Source organism: Rutidosis leptorrhynchoides, chromosome 5 (genome assembly GCF_046630445.1).
Source record: "Rutidosis leptorrhynchoides isolate AG116_Rl617_1_P2 chromosome 5, CSIRO_AGI_Rlap_v1, whole genome shotgun sequence".
Classification (NCBI taxonomy): domain Eukaryota; kingdom Viridiplantae; phylum Streptophyta; class Magnoliopsida; order Asterales; family Asteraceae; genus Rutidosis; species Rutidosis leptorrhynchoides.
This window is the reverse complement of record NC_092337.1, coordinates 382,334,921-382,352,221: the sequence shown is the minus strand read 5'-3', so window position 1 is coordinate 382,352,221 and position 17,301 is coordinate 382,334,921.

Sequence of the window (17,301 nt, the reverse complement as noted above, 5' to 3'; positions counted from 1 at the left end):
TAACACTGCTTCCCACTCACATGAGTGGCACCAAGAAAAAGACATCATTAGATCATCTAAAGCAGCTAGAGCCGATTCTAGTCATGACTTAGATTCCATTTCCGCAAAGATAGATGCTGTAGAGAGACGAATGGAAAAGATGACTAAAGATATTCACTCAATACGAATTAGTTGTGAGCAGTGTGGAGGACCACATTTGACAAAAGATTGTCTCAGTATTGAATTAACAATGGAACAAAGAGAGAATATTTCATACATAAACCAAAGGCCTGGAAATAATTATCAGAATAATTATCAACCGCCAAGACCGATTTACAATCAAAACCAGAATTATAACCGAAATATTCCATACAACAACCAACAAGGTCCTAGCAATCAACAAGTATCCAATAATACTTACAATCAGCAAAGACCGAATTTTCAAAACAAACCACCACAACAAACCGATGATAAAAAGCCGAATTTAGAAGATATGATGACGAAGCTAGTTGAAACTCAAACGCAGTTTTTCACATCTCAAAAACAAACTAATGAACAAAATGCTCAAGCATTTAGAAATCAACAAGCTTCTATTCAAAATCTGGAACAAGAAGTAAGTAACCTAGCAAGGTTAATAGGTGAAAGAAAACCGGGAAGTCTACCTAGTGATACAAATGCTAACCCCAGGAATGAAACAGCTAAAGCTATTACCACAAGAAGTGGTACAACACTTAAACCACCTGAAATACCTGTAACTTCTGATGAAACTATTCCTACTCCACAAGAACCACAACCTGACCAAGATAAGGAAAAAGAACCGGTAGTTGAAAAGGTTAATGAAAATAACACAGTTAAGGATAAACCTTATGTTAAACCATATCAACCACCACTTCCTTACCCGAGTAAAATGAAGAAAGAGAAACTTGAAGCCGAGCAATCCAAATTCTTGGATATGTTTAAACAGATAAATGTAAATCTTCCTTTCATTGATGTGATTTCAGGAATGCCTAGATATGCTAAATTCTTGAAAGATCTAATCTCAAATAGAAAGAAAATGGAAGAACTCTCGGCTGTTACTATGAATGCTAATTGTTCAGCAGTGCTGTTGAATAAGATACCAGAAAAACTATCTGATCCAGGAAGTTTCACAATTCCATGTTTTTTGGGTAGTCTTAGTTCAATAGAAGCATTGGCAGACTTAGGTGCTAGTATAAATCTAATGCCGTATTCACTATACGCTAAACTAGACCTTGGAGAATTGAAACCAACAAGAATAAGCATACAACTAGCCGATAGATCAATAAAATATCCTAGAGGGATAATGGAGAACATGCTAGTTAAAGTTGGTACTTTAGTATTTCCAGTAGATTTTGTTGTTTTAGACATGGAAGAAGATTCTCAAGTTCCTCTCATATTAGGAAGACCATTCTTAAACACGGCTAAAGCAATGATAGACGTGTTCGGTAAGAAACTGACCCTAAGTATAGAGGATGAGAGTGTTACCTTTTCAGTTGATAGAGCAATGCAACAACCACAATCTGCAGATGATACATGTTATTATATTCAAACTATAGATGCACATGCAGAATTATTAGAAGAATTTCCAGAATTACAAGGAACAGGAGAATGTTCTTTAGGAGAAGGTAATGAACCAATTGATGAAGCTGAAATGTTAGCTACACTTATAGCTAATGGATATGAACCAACAACAGAAGAAATTCAAATGCTAAAAGAAGAAGACAGATATCGATATAAATCATCGATAGAAGAACCTTCGAAATTAGAGTTAAAGCCACTTCCAAACCATTTGGAATATGCTTATTTACATGGTGAATCTGAATTACCTGTAATAATATCGTCTTCTCTTACTGAAAATGAGAAATCACAACTCATTTCTGTGTTGAAAGCTCATAAACCAGCCATTGCATGGAAGATTCATGATATTAAAGGAATAAGTCCTTCGTATTGCACACATAAAATCCTTATGGAAGAAGGTCATAAAACGTATGTGCAACGCCAACGAAGACTAAATCCTAATATGCAAGATGTAGTTAAGAAAGAGATTATTAAACTGCTAGATGCAGGTTTGATATATCCGATTTCTGATAGTCCATGGGTAAGCCCAGTTCAATGCGTACCTAAGAAGGGTGGCATGACTGTCATTACAAATGAGAAAAATGAGCTTATTCCTACTAGGACTGTAACAGGATGGCGTGTATGTATTGATTATAGAAAATTAAATGACGCCACAAGAAAAGATCACTTTCCCTTACCTTTCATAGATCAAATGTTGGAAAGATTAGCCAGAAATAGTTACTATTGTTTTCTAGATGGATTTTCCGGATATTTTCAAATTCCAATAGCACCGGAGGACCAAGAGAAAACCACATTCACGTGCCCTTATGGTACTTTTGCTTACAAACGCATGCCATTTGGACTTTGTAACGCCCCTGCAACCTTTCAAAGGTGTATGATGGCGATTTTTCACGACATGATAGAAGAATGCATGGAAGTTTTCATGGATGACTTTTCAGTCTTCGGTGATACATTTAAATCATGTCTAGTTAATCTAGAACGAATGCTAATTAGATGCGAAAAATCAAATCTAGTACTTAATTGGGAGAAATGCCATTTCATGGTTAAAGAAGGCATCGTTCTTGGACATAAAATTTCAAAAGAAGGAATTGAAGTGGATAGAGCTAAAGTAGATGTAATTGCTAAACTTCCACATCCCACCAATGTTAGAGGAGTTAGGAGTTTTCTAGGGCATGCCGGTTTTTACCAACGTTTCATAAAAGATTTTTCTAAAATTGCCACTCCTATGAATAAACTCCTAGAAAAGGATGCTCCATTCATCTTTTCAGATGAGTGCATCAAATCTTTTAATATTCTTAAAGAAAAACTCACTAATGCGCCGATCATGATAACACCAAATTGGAATCTACCATTTGAACTAATGTGCGATGCAAGTGATTTTGCAATGGGAGCCGTTTTAGGACAAAGGATTGAAAAACGATTTCAACCTATATATTATGCTAGTAAGACGTTACAAGGAGCACAAACAAACTATACAACTACTGAAAAAGAACTCCTTGCTATTGTCTTTGCTTTTGACAAATTTCGATCATATCTCGTTCTAGCAAAAACGGTGGTCTATACCGACCATTCTGCTCTTAGATACCTATTTTCAAAACAAGATGCTAAACCAAGATTAATCCGTTGGATCTTACTCTTACAAGAGTTTGATATTGAAATCCGAGATAAAAGAGGAGCAGAAAATCTCGCCGCTGATCATCTTTCTCGTCTTGAAAATCCTGAGTTAGAAGTTATAAATGAATCGGCCATACAAGACAACTTTCCTGATGAATATCTATTGAAGATAGATTATAAAGAAATCCCATGGTTTGCAGACTATGCAAACTACTTAGTTTGTGGATTCCTTGAAAAAGGATTATCGTACCAAAGACGAAAAAAATTCTTCAGTGATATAAAACACTATTTCTGGGAAGATCCACATCTGTTTAAAAGTTGTCCCGATGGAATAATACGCCGATGTGTATTTGGAGATGAAGCTAGTAAAATTTTGAACCATTGTCACACAGGACCAACAGGAGGGCATTATGGGCCTCAACTAACAGCAAGAAAAGTTTATGAAGCTGGATTCTATTGGCCTACAATTTACAAAGACGCACACCTTCTTTGCAAATCCTGTGATGCATGTCAAAGGGCCGGAAAAATAAGTCAACGTGATGAAATGCCACAAAATGTCATCCAAGTATGTGAAGTATTTGACATTTGGGGTATTGACTTTATGGGTCCATTTCCAAAATCTCATAATAATCTATATATACTCGTAGCCATTGATTATGTATCTAAATGGGCGGAAGCACAAGCTCTCCCAACTAACGATGCACGAGTTGTAGTCAACTTTTTAAAACGTCTTTTTGCAAGGTTTGGAACACCGAAAGCTTTAATAAGTGATCGGGGTACTCATTTCTGTAATAATCAACTTGAGAAAGTTCTTAAAAGATATGGAGTAACTCATAAAATCTCCACCGCATATCATCCACAAACAAGTGGACAAATTGAAAATACCAACCGAGCTTTAAAACGTATTCTAGAGAAAACCGTAGGATCAAATTCGAAGGAATGGTCCATTAAATTGGAGGATGCACTCTGGGCTTTTAGAACAGCCTACAAAACTCCAATTGGAACCACACCTTTTAGACTTGTTTATGGAAAAGCATGTCATCTTCCAGTAGAAATTGAACACAAAGCATTTTGGGCTTTGAAGACATGTAATCTTGATTTACATGAAGCCGGACGTCTACGATTAAGCCAACTAAACGAATTAGAAGAATTAAGACATGAAGCATACGAAAATTCGTTAATCTATAAAGAAAGAACGAAGAAATGGCATGATAAAAGAATCAGAAGTTCAAAAGAATTTAAAGAAGGAGACAGAGTTCTTCTTTTCAATTCACGATTCAAGCTATTTCCTGGAAAATTGAAATCAAGATGGTCTGGACCATTCATAGTCAAAAGAGTTTTCCCATACGGAACGATAGAATTAATAAATTCAAATGGGATTGAATTTAAAGTTAATGGTCACAGAGTTAAACATTACATACATGGTCCGATGGAAGTCGACAACGAAGTTAATCACAATTTCGACACCACAGCTAACTAAGTGTGGGGAGAATCAAGTCTTTAAAGGATAATATATATTTCTGTTAGAGTTAGATTGTCTGTTTTCGTGTAAATCTCGAAAATGGAACCTGAATGGTCTTTCCCTAGCAGACCCTAAAGAACTAGTCTTCTCCCCCCATTCTGAATTTTTATTTTTTTTAGGTTTTTACAAAATGAAGACTGCCTGTGAACTAAACCATGGTCTAATGCTACACGCTTTGATCACTAAACGTAATAATGACATACTACCGAGTGAAATAGTATCAGTAATCAGAGAAAGAATGGACGGAGTAAGAAAAGAATCCAGATGCGAAGATAATAAGTTACAATTTGGTAAAGGAAAATCAAAATCCGCAGCGAAAAGAAGAGCACGACACCTAGAACGATGTCACAAATGCGGAAAATGGTCACATGGAGGTAAATGTTCAAATAATCAAACCTATTCAAATACCGAATTTGTTACTTTATGCAGAGACGGACCGTTCATATGTTTAGAAGAAAAGACACTGAATGCTAGAGGTTACGCCTATGTAGCCATGGAAAATCAATTAAACCGACTATCTTATGAATGGGATAGATCATATAACTAAGAAATCTATTTCACAGGTATGTCTGTACAGTTTTTATTTTTATTTTTATTTTTAACCTTTTGATAATAAACGCTAATTTGTTCGCTAAAAAGTATTAAATTGGTATTGAATAAAATTAGGTTTGGCGACCGAAATTATTGATATCATTCAAAAATTTATTACATCACTGCGAAGTTTAACGTTTATTCTTAAGGTATAAATATCTTTAAACAATCAACCCAAAATATTTCAAAAATTCGTCATGAGTTAAATTAGGTCTTGGAACCGAAATAACTTTACCGAAAAGAGGGGCGCATATTTTTGATAATATTTGATTGATTAAAGTGGGATAAAAAGACAAAAAGATTTTTAAATTTATTTTTACCATGTTTTTAAAATTAATATTTAAATCTTAAATTAATATATTTAAAATTGTAAATATTTGAAAAATTAATATAAGTTTGGTATGAATTTATAAATTTTTAAATTAAGTTTGGTATGAATTTATAAATTTTTAAATTAAGTTTGGTGTGAATTTTTAATTTTTAAAATATGAATTTTTAATTTTATGCATTTCAAATTTTAAGTTTGGTGTGAATTTTTAATATTAATTTTAAATTTTATATTTAAGTTGTGTGAATTTAAAAACAAAAATTTACTTTATCTCATTAAGTTAAGAATATGATTTTTAAAATTCGTCGTAAGTTGAAGACTAGGTCTTTGAACCGAAATTGCTTTACCCGAGGGAGGGACGAGAACTTTTATTATCATTATTTTTAATCTTATTGAATTAAAGTATGCCAAAAACATTGAAAAAACCCAAAAATCTTAGCTTTTAAAACAATCGCTACAAAAAGACAAATTTTAAAATTTTGTCGAGAGACGGACTAGGACATCGATCCGAAACGACCTCGTCCTAAATAACAAGGGAAACAAAATTTTAAAATTAAGTACTTAATTGTTTTAATAAGTTAATGATTAAAAAAAAAAAAAAAAAAAAAAACTCCGCGAGTCGCGGAGTTTGAAGTGCAAAACCTCCGCGAGTCGCGGAGAGGTCGGATTACAGAAAAAAAATAAAGAGCTGCAACAGCTCAGTTTCATACTCCTCAACTCAAACAACCTGCGAAAACTGCACCCGAAAAACCGGAGAAAAAACCCCAAAAATCCCAATTTTTAACCGTTAATCACCAAATCTTTTGCTAAAATCATGTTGAGAAGGATGCTATCTAAGAATTACTCAAGAAAAACGGTAAATTTCTACACCTAAACACCATTTAATCCGAAATTTGGTGTTCTTGAGCTATTTTTTCCCCAATTTGATTTTGATGCTTTTTAGTGTAATTAGGCTTAAATTGTTTATGTATTATGCTTGTATAACCTAGATTGATGCTGTTTAACATGATTAGAAGCCTTAAACTTCAAATTTTGAATAATCTAGGGTTTGTGTTCTTGAGCAAATTTGGGGCTTTTTGATATAAACAGGTTATGGCCGATTTTTGTCATGAATTGTTGCTAAATTGAGTAGTGTAACATGTCTAGGTAGTTAAATGATCCAAACTTTGAGCCTAAACATGATTTTGAGAATTAAAGTGGACTTTTTCAAGTCTAAAATTCATGAACTTGATTTTTGAAAGATAATGCCATTTGAGACTTGTTTAATTGCTAGTAATGATTATTTTGACATGTTATTTGAGTTGAATGCTTATGAACTTGGCGAACATTTTCGTATATGCTTATTTGAAAAAGTGTAGATTTGATAAAAATGTGAAAATGAGCTTAAGTTTGATATAAATTGATAATGTCATTGTAATTATTTTGATTGATGATTTTGCTGACACTAATGCATATTTGGATGCACAAAAAATTGTGTTTGATGTGTTTTGCAGAATGAAAGGGGTGAATCTTCATCCCAAGCCCGCAATGCTCCTGCTGAGAATTTGGAACAACAGGAGGTGGATAACTACTACAAGCAGGATATACCTCATCCTGTCATGACCTTTTCCGATATGCACTTGGAAGAGTTGCACCCGAACCTGAGATTTGACAGACTTTGGATAGATTATCCAAAATATCAACGGGGTTTGCATACTCTTCATTCCAAGGTTGTTGAGGTACCGAGGGTCATAGAATGGGGACCCTTAGAAGCTGTAGAATTGGCCGGGCCAATTAGGGAATTACTTGTACAGAGGTATGGTAATTCTTCTTTTAATGACTGGATATGTTTATTCACCATACGTAGACCTGTATATAAAGTATGGTGTGAAGAATTGTTATGTAGTATAGAGTTGAATGATCGGGTAGCTAGTTTAACCGATCGTTCTTTTATTAGATTTTTGTTAGGCGGTTCGATGCGCCACATGTCTTTACTGGACATGGCTCAGGCTTTACGTATATATACGCCTGAGGAGTTAGCGTCTGCCGATTGTAGAGGATTGATACTAAACGGTAGAAAGATAGATGAAAATTTTGATACACACGGTGTGTGGAGTCAAATGACAAGCCATCACCGTTTCAAAGGGGGAAATTACTCTTATTTGGATATAGATAGAGCCGAATTAAGAGTGATACATAGGTTTTTAGCTAATTCGATTATACAAAGGGGTAAAAACAAGGAAAAAGTAAATGAACAAGATTTGTTTTACCATATGTGTATTCGAGACCCACAAAGCACTGTAAGTATACCATATTGTGTGGGTTATTATTTATCAGCTATGGTTCGGGGGATGCGACCACATAGCATAATAGGAGGTGGTATTTTTATTACTTTGATTGGTGAATATCTCGGTGTGGATATAAGTCGGGGGGATTATTAGTAGAAGAATCGGAACCCCGCGATACTATAGGTTTAAATGTATACCATGGTGCGAAAGTTTTGAAGAGGTGAAATAACGCCGCAGTACGATACCATGGTAGACATCCACAGGTGGAGAGAAACCAGCAGCAAGGTAATGTAGGAGGGGGGAATGAGATGCAAGAAATGCATAGGTTTATAGCTTCTCAGGAATACGAAAATGCTAGACAGAGAGCATTTGAAGATTGGCAAGTTCATCAGAACCAGATCATAGCTCATTGCCAACATATAGGTAGAAACTATATTCCTACACCGAAACCCATCTTCCCTCCTTGGTCTATAGAGATGCAGCCACCATATCCTACGTATGACCCTGCCGAAGCATTCTATAGCACTTATGGTTATGCCTGGAACCCCTATTGGTACCAATATCATCCTTAGTTTACTTATTATTTTTTTTTATTTTGTAATTTGTAATTATTGATACCTTTAATACTTTTGTTAATATTGTAATCATTTTTATAATTGTCTAACTTTTATTCTTAGATTTTAATAATTTTTGAATGTGGGGTAATATACCAAACTTCAAAAATATGTATATATGTTTGCAGTTTATCTTATGTACACAACAGGGTAAAACAACGCATTTTCAAAGACTGGCATTAAGTTCAGCAAAAGCAACTAATTTTGACGACAAGATGCAAAATATATGTGAAATAACAACAAGACGGAATGAACAAATGATGTGCACCATTTATCATTCAGCAAACAAACGCCAATATATTTGGAAACTTTGGTAAAATTTAATCATTTTCACACAAATCACCCTCAATAATTTAAATTGTTACTGATTTCTTGCAAATGAGGGCATTGCAAGATCTTAAGTGTGGGAAGGGGTTAAATTCTTTCGGATTTTAAAATTTTTTACTTTATACACTTGATTACCATTAAAAATACTAGTAAAGCAGTAGTTGTATTAGAATCTAGTGCTCTCTGATAATAAAGAACAGCCCTAGTCTTATATACTGACTACCCAATTCTAGTAAAATTTTTCAAAATTTTCAATTAAATGAATTCAAATCATGTTTATACATATTTATGAATGATAAAACTAGGTTTTAACACCGAAATTATTGTTACCTCGGAAAGGACATAAATTAAGAAACAAACTAAAATGTCAAAATTCATTTAAAATGGAATAGAGGACGATAAAAAGAAAAATAAAAAGCCAAGTGTGGGAAAATTTACCAAGTTATTTTAAACATATGTCACATATATCTGTAACAAATAACTGAAAATACTTTTGCTTTGGACTAAACTAAACTGTTTTACCCGATGAAAGAAAAGAAGAGATGGATCTACACGATGAATCAATTCCATCATTAAAAGGAAGTAAAGTCTTCCGAAAAAGAAACGCGCTTCTTGATTTAGGTCATGAAGTTGTCGTTCAGACCAGCTGTAGGTTGACGAAAAATCTAGAAAAGTCATCACTAAAATCAGCAGGAAATCCACGGACCTCAGCATTAAACAGGGTCGCCAAGTGGTCAGATTTATCCTAACCATGAGAAGGATTTATCTGGTACAATGGGGGGCACCATGCAAATTAGCTAGATAAGACTAATGAATCAGATCCCCGGAAAGGATAATCTCCTTAAAGATTAAAAATCAGCTTTTAAGACTGATATTACTCAATCCTTGAGATTGACCTTAAAGATTGAGAATTCAAACTCATGGAATTCAATGATATCTAAACTCGAGCTTGAACGAGAAAATATTTTGATCAAAATTATAAACCGATTTGTTTTCTGAAAACCCTATTTTCAATGCGTTCATTACCATTGAACGTAAAATCCTAGGAATTCACCTGGAATTCATTAGGTCACCTGAACTAAATCGGGTGTCAACCGTAAGAACGGTGGTTGCATAGTGGTCAAAGACAGGACCTTGTGCCAGACCGAAAAATTATAAGGGTGAGCTTTACTATTGCTCCTACCAAGGATAGTAATTGCGTCCGACACGTTATAGACCATAATCAAAAGCATGTCACGGGACATTGCCTTAACAGTTGCTTGTTCAACGCTTTCCTTTACAACCGGACAGTAGTTTACCGAAAGGTAATATACGGGACAAGTAAACTGGACGTGTTGCTTTCCAAATACAAGGTTAGCAAGTGGGTGACACAAAACAGCAAGTTTTGAGCTAAAATTTTCAAATCTGAAACCCACCAAACCCACAAAAATATTTTGCAAACACCGGAAAAGGGTTATCCCGGAAAACTTATCTAGGGTAAAAACTAGATTTAAATTTCAAAAGATCAAATGTTTTCATAAAGATCCAATTTCCTTAATGGATCTAAATTTTTATAGTCATGTGGGACTGTAAACCATATCGTTACTACCATTGTTTATACCGCCGTATAGAAATCACTGATGTACAAAGTGTGAAGAATAAAGAAGTGATTCTTGTATTTCAAAACGATATTGCTTGAGGACAAGCAACGCTCAAGTGTGGGAATATTTGATAATGCTAAAAACGAACATATATTTCATAGCATTATTCCTCAAGAAAGACAAGCTTTTAGTTGCAATTGTTCTATTTACAAGTGATATTCGTTTAAATAATAAAAGGTGAAGACAAAAGGCAGATTCGACGAATTGAAGACGCAAACGACCAAAAAGCTCAAAAGTACAAAAGACAATCAAAAAGGTTCCAATTATTGATAAGAAATGTCTCGAAATTACAAGAGTACAAGATTCAAAACGCAAAGTACAAAATATAAAATTGTACGCAAGGAAGTTCGAAAATCCGGAACCGGGACCAGAGTCAACTCTTAACTCTCGACGCAACGGACTAAAAATTACAAGTTAACTATGTATATAAATATAATATAATATATAATTAATTATATTAATTATATATATATTATATATATATTATAAAACCGTCGGCAGAGAAAGACTCCAAGGGTGTGAGCTGTAAATTCATTCTCCGCGACTCGCGGAGTTTGAAGAGGATTTTGCCGCGAGTCGCGGAGCCCCAAAAATCAACTCTGCCTATAAAGCAAACCGAATTCTGATCATTTTTCATCATCTTTTTCTTCTCTTATCATACGTAAAATTTATATTTATATTTATAATTTATATTTTAATTTTAATTATAATTCTAATAATAAGGGTATGTTAGCAAATATTGTAAGGGTGTAAGTCGAAATTATGTCCGTGTAACGCTACGCTATTTTTAATCATTGTAAGTTATGTTCAACCTTTTTACATTAATGTCTCGTAGCTAAGTTATTATTATGCTTATTTAAAACGAAGTAATCATGATGTTGGGCTAATTACTAAAATTGGGTAATTGGGCTTTGTACCATAATTGGGGTTTGGACAAAAGAACGACACTTGTGGAAATTAGACTATGGGCTATTAATGGGCTTTATATTTGTTTAACTAAATGAAAGTTTGTTAATGTTAATATAAAGATTTACAATTGGGCGTCCCTATAAATTACCATATACACTCGATCGGACACGACGGGCGGGGTATTTATATGTACGAATAATCGTTCATTTAACCGGACACGGGAATGGATTAATAGCCACTAGAATAATTAAAACAGGGGTGAAATTACATTCATGGGTAATTGGTGTAATTGTTAACAAAGTAGTAAAACCTTGGTTTACACGCAGTCGATAACCTGGTGTATTCATTAAACAAAGTATTAAAACCTTGTTACAATTCGAATCCCCAATTAGTTGGAATATTTAACTTCGGGTATAATAATAATTTGACGAGGACACTCGCACTTTATATTTATGACTGATGGACTGTTATGGACAAAAACCAGACGGACATATTAAATAATCCAGGACAAAGGACAATTAACCCATGGGCATAAAACTAAAATCAACACGTCAAACATCATGATTACGGAAGTTTAAATAAGCATAATTCTTTTATTTCATATTTAATTTCCTTTATTTTATATTTAATTGCACTTCTAATTATCGCACTTTTATTTATTGTTATTTAATCGCACTTTTAATTATCGTACTTTTTAATTATCGCAATTTTATTTTATCGCACTTTTATTGCAATTTCATTATCGTTATTTACTTTACGCTTTAATTTAAAGTCTTTTATTTATTTTATATTTTACATTAGGTTTTAACTGCGACTAAAGTCTTAAAATCGACAAACCGGTCATTAAACGGTAAAAACCCCCCTTTATAATAATAATATTACATATATATATATATTTGTATTTTTATAAAAGTAAACTAATATAGCGTTGAGCTTTGTTTAAAGATTTCCCTGTGGAACGAACCGGACTTACTAAAAACTACACTACTGTACGATTAGGTACACTGCCTATAAGTGTTGTAGCAAGGTTTAAGTATATCCATTCTATAAATAAATAAATATCTTGTGTAAAATTGTATCGTATTTAATAGTTTTTCCTAGTAAAATATAAACTATTTTATATACACCTCGCATGACATCAACCTCCAGTACCAGTCTTAAGTGTTGCTCATGTTCTTCCTTGTTCTTCGAGTAAATCAATATGTCGTCGATAAAAACAATGACAAATTTGTCTAAATACGGTCTATAGATGCGATTCATTAGATCCATGAATACTGCTGGAGCATTAGTCAATCCAAAAGGCATGACTAAAAATTCATAGTGATCGTAACGGGTTCTGAACGCGGTTTTAGGAACATCTTCTTCCTTCACTCTCAGCTGATGATATCCGAAGCGTAGATCAATCTTAGAATAAACACTTGATCCTTGCAATTGATCAAACAAATCATCAATCCTCGATAATGGGTACCGATTCTTGATCGTTAATTTGTTTAATTGTCGGTAATCTATGCACATTCTCAAAGATCCATCCTTCTTCTTGACGAACAGAATAGGAGCACCCTAAGGTGAAAAACTGGGACGAATAAATCCACGGACCGATAATTCTTGCAACTGCTCTTGTAATTCTTGCATTTCTGAAGGTGAAAGTCTATATGGAGATCGGGCTACAGGTGCAGCTCCTGGTATGAGATCAATCTGGAATTCTACACATCTATGTGGAGGTAGCCCCGGTAATTCTTCTGGAAATACTCTGGGATATTCTCTTACAACCGGCATGTTATCAATGCTTCTTTCTTCAGTATCTATCTTCTTTACGTGTGCCAGAATATCATAACAACCTTTTCTTATAAGTTTCTGGGCCTTCATAAAGCTGATAAGGTTCAGCTTCGAGTTGCTTTTCTCCCCATAAATCATTAATGACGTTTCATCCTTTCGAGGGATGCGGATCGCTTTCTCAGCGCAAACAACTTCCGTTCTGGTTTTGGACATCCAGTCCATGCCAACGATTACGTCAAATCTTCCTAATTCTACGGGTATCAAATCAATTTTGAAGGTTTCACCAGCGAGATTTATTTCACAACCATGGCAAATTTTATAGGCTTTTATCAGTTTACCATTAGGTAATTCAATAGTATATTTATCGTCTAGAGGTAATGATGCACATTTTAGTTTAGAACTAAAGTCTTTACACATATAACTTCTATCAGCACCCGTAACAAACATAATAGAAGCTAGTTGATTATTAATGGTAAACGTACCCGTAACAAGATTAGGATCCTCACGTGCTTCACTGGTACTAACATTAAATGCCCTCCCACATGCGGGTTCTTTGTTCTTCTCCTTATCAGGGCATTAATTTATAAAGTAACCAGACTTCCCGCATCCAAAACATTTCTTGACATCAGTCGGTTTTGTCTTTACTTCAGAAACGATGGCCTAACAATCTTTCGCCACATGTCCTTTCTTGTTGCACTTACCACAGACCACTTGGCAATAACCTGCGTGATGTGTGTAACATCTTTTACAGAATGGATGGGGTCCCTTATAGTTTGGACTAGCAGTTGCCCCATCTTGTTTACCTTTAAAAGTTTCTTGCTTCTTCAGGTGAGTACTTTTGCCCTTATTGTCTTCCCATTTCCTCTTTCCTTCAGTTGTCTTGACTTCGGTAATTGGTGCCTTAATCGAACTCTCTGTGATCTGGTCCATGAGTTGGTGTGCCATTGTCATGGCTTCCTACATCGTATTCGGTTTGGATGATGTAACATTTCCTTTGATATTGACCGATAAACCATCAATATACATTTCTATCTTTCGTTTCTCGTTTGGCACTTATTCGGGACATAACAAGGCTAGTTCCATGAAACGTTTTTCATAGTTATTGAGATTCGCGCCGAAAACCTTCAGATTACATAACTCAGATTCCATTTTTCTGATCTCGTTTCGAGGACAGTACTCCTCGATTAGCATCTTTTTTAGTTCTTCCCAAGAGATATCATATGCCTTATCTACTCCTTCTGCTTTAGCATAATTGTTCCACCAAGTAAGTGCACCGTCTTGCAACGTGCACGAAGCATACTTTGACTTGTCTCCGTCCGCACAATTACTGATTTTGAAAACAGACTCCATCTTTTCAAACCATCGGGTTAGACCGACTGGTCCCTCGATTCCACTAAACGTCTGTGGTTTGCATCCTTGAAAAGTTTTGTATGAGCATCCATTTCGTGAGTTTGTGTTTACGGCTGCTGCTTTGGCTGCTGCTTCGGCTGTTGCTTTTGCTGCCTCAGCTGCAGCAATTCTTTCATTCACACGTTTCTCGACTAGTTCCTCAAACTCAGCATCCGACATTTGAGACATGTTTCTTCAATAAAAACAACAGATATAATTTAATCATATAGAATATTATAGGTAAAATGAGTTGTCAATACTTAATCGTAGCATATTAATAATATGAACCAATTATTATAAAAGCCTTTTCTTCTTATTAGCATTTTATAATTATTTCTAAGGTATTACCTACCCGTTAAGTTCATACATAATAGCTAGTACAAGGAATTAACTACTAAAATCCTAATAATATTCCACTATGAAAAAATTATAGTGAGTTACTACGTTATTATGTAATAATAATAATAAGTAGTAATAATACAAATAATCATTCCATGCATTTATTATTAATAAACCAAAATAATACAATACCATACAATACCGATATTTTACATATGCTTATTCTACATAACAAGATAGAGTAGCACACATAAGCAATAGAATAGCGCATGGAAGATTTATGGTTGCGAGGTCGTTTATTCAGAACTATCAGAAACTTGTTCCCATTTGGTTCTCTCTGCCAATTGTTTGTGTGCACATGGTCCGACAGACATTCTAGCAGTGTATTTTATTTTTGGTTGGGGTTTTGAGGTACCCGTTGCCTCAGTGGGTTTAATACAATAAGGGTGGTTACGGATCGAATGGTCATGTTCCTTTTTTAATAATTAAGGACTTTTTATTATTGTGGTTGTTTTTATTATCTATAGCAAGTTAGAATTTCTCCTTAGTGACTTCTTTTATTTCATTAGCAAAATCCTCCTCCTCACTGATCTCATCTGATGACGAACTATCTGAGTCATGTGTAGGAGAATATGATGACGAACTGTCTGCATCATGTGTAAGAGAATATGTACTGGTGGTCATGAACCGAAATCTGCCAGGCGTAATCTGCACAACCCGCCCGTCGGTGGTGTATCTGGCCCAATGTCCATGTTCGTTTAGAAATGGATGATCTTCGTTTACTCCAGGGATCATGGGTCCATGCCAATGATACCGTGGCTCTGGAAAACTAAAGCTGGGTGGAGCTGGAACCTCCTCTGGGTTTATCGGGAGTTGAGATTCCCCGGCTAACACAATTTCTTCTTTAATAGGTATTGAAATGCCCTTTTCAGTTGTGGATAGAATAGATTCAGTGTCCGATTCCGAGTAGTACAAAATGATAGGATTAGAAGAATTCATCTATCACATAATTGAAACAACAATTACGTTAGCATATAAATATATCACATATAATGTTTTTGACAAAATGATAAGCAAAAATCGGTAAAAACAGATATGGTCATAGTCCAGACTCACTAATGCATCCTAACAATAACCAGTTAAACACATTAATGCAAATTCTGGTTCCCTATAACCTCAAGCTCGGATACCAACTGTAACGACCCGTCAAAATCGCTATTGACGCGGCACGTTAATCATTGATTCCACAGTGAGGTTTTGACTTCTATATGATACGTTTTGATAAAATATTACATTCATTAAAATAAGAGACTTTCTAAACATAAAAAGTTATAAACATGTGGGCGAGTGCTTAGGTATAAGCAAAACCCCAAAATACATAAGTCTTTAATTTATAGGTTGACATCACAGTCCAATTATTTATTACACAACGCAGTTTTATTTTGAATGCAATAAACTTTGTACAAAGCATGAGAGACTCCATGCAGGCAACAACCACATCACAGCGGAAGCAGTCTAACGACCTGAGAATAAAACATGCTAAAAAGGTCAACACGAATGTTGGTGAGTTATAGGTTTAATTGCTCGAGTCATAAATATATATAAAGATAGACCACAAGATTTCATCAAAAGTTTATCAATAGATTCTACGTAACAGAGCACCCTGGTAACTAAACTTAACGCTATAATGAAAATTACCCCATTCGTTTTAATACACGTAAACCAACGTGTCATAAACTCAAATAACATACGTCCGTTAAAAGGCTAGCGCTCTAGCTCGGACGGGGATGTCAAGCCCTATGGATCCATATACAATTATTCGCGCCCACCAGTCCATATCCTATGTACTGGCAGCTACTAGTTACCAAAGCTAAGGGATTTTCGGTTTAACTCAGTGTAGAATTTAGTATGTACTTGTGTCTTATTGCGCTTAAAATAAATTGCATGTATTCTCAGCCCAAAAATATTTAAAATATTTAAAAAGGGAGACTATAAACTCACAGTTCAATATTGAGACTCAATATTGTAGGTAAATTGCGTAAACGTAATGATGGTAGACGACTGTATGGTTGGCCTTGGATTCAAGAACAATACCCCGAACAATACCCAATACTTCCTTAGCTTAAAGCGGTTTGAAACCCGAATTAAAAACACCCTCGTATATACCTTATTATTATTAAACTTAAATTTAAAATTATAATTATAATATAAATATAAATATAGAGATAAAAAAAACTTTGTGTAAATACATCGTCGAGTAAACTGCCTTTTATAGGCATGTTTCCTGATTTTGGTCCCCATGCGATAGCATGGGTTTTCAGTGCTTTTTCCATGCGATCACATGGCTAGGCTGGACAGCTCATTTCTGCTTGTTTTCTAGTTCGTTGACATCAAATAGTGTACTGTAGCA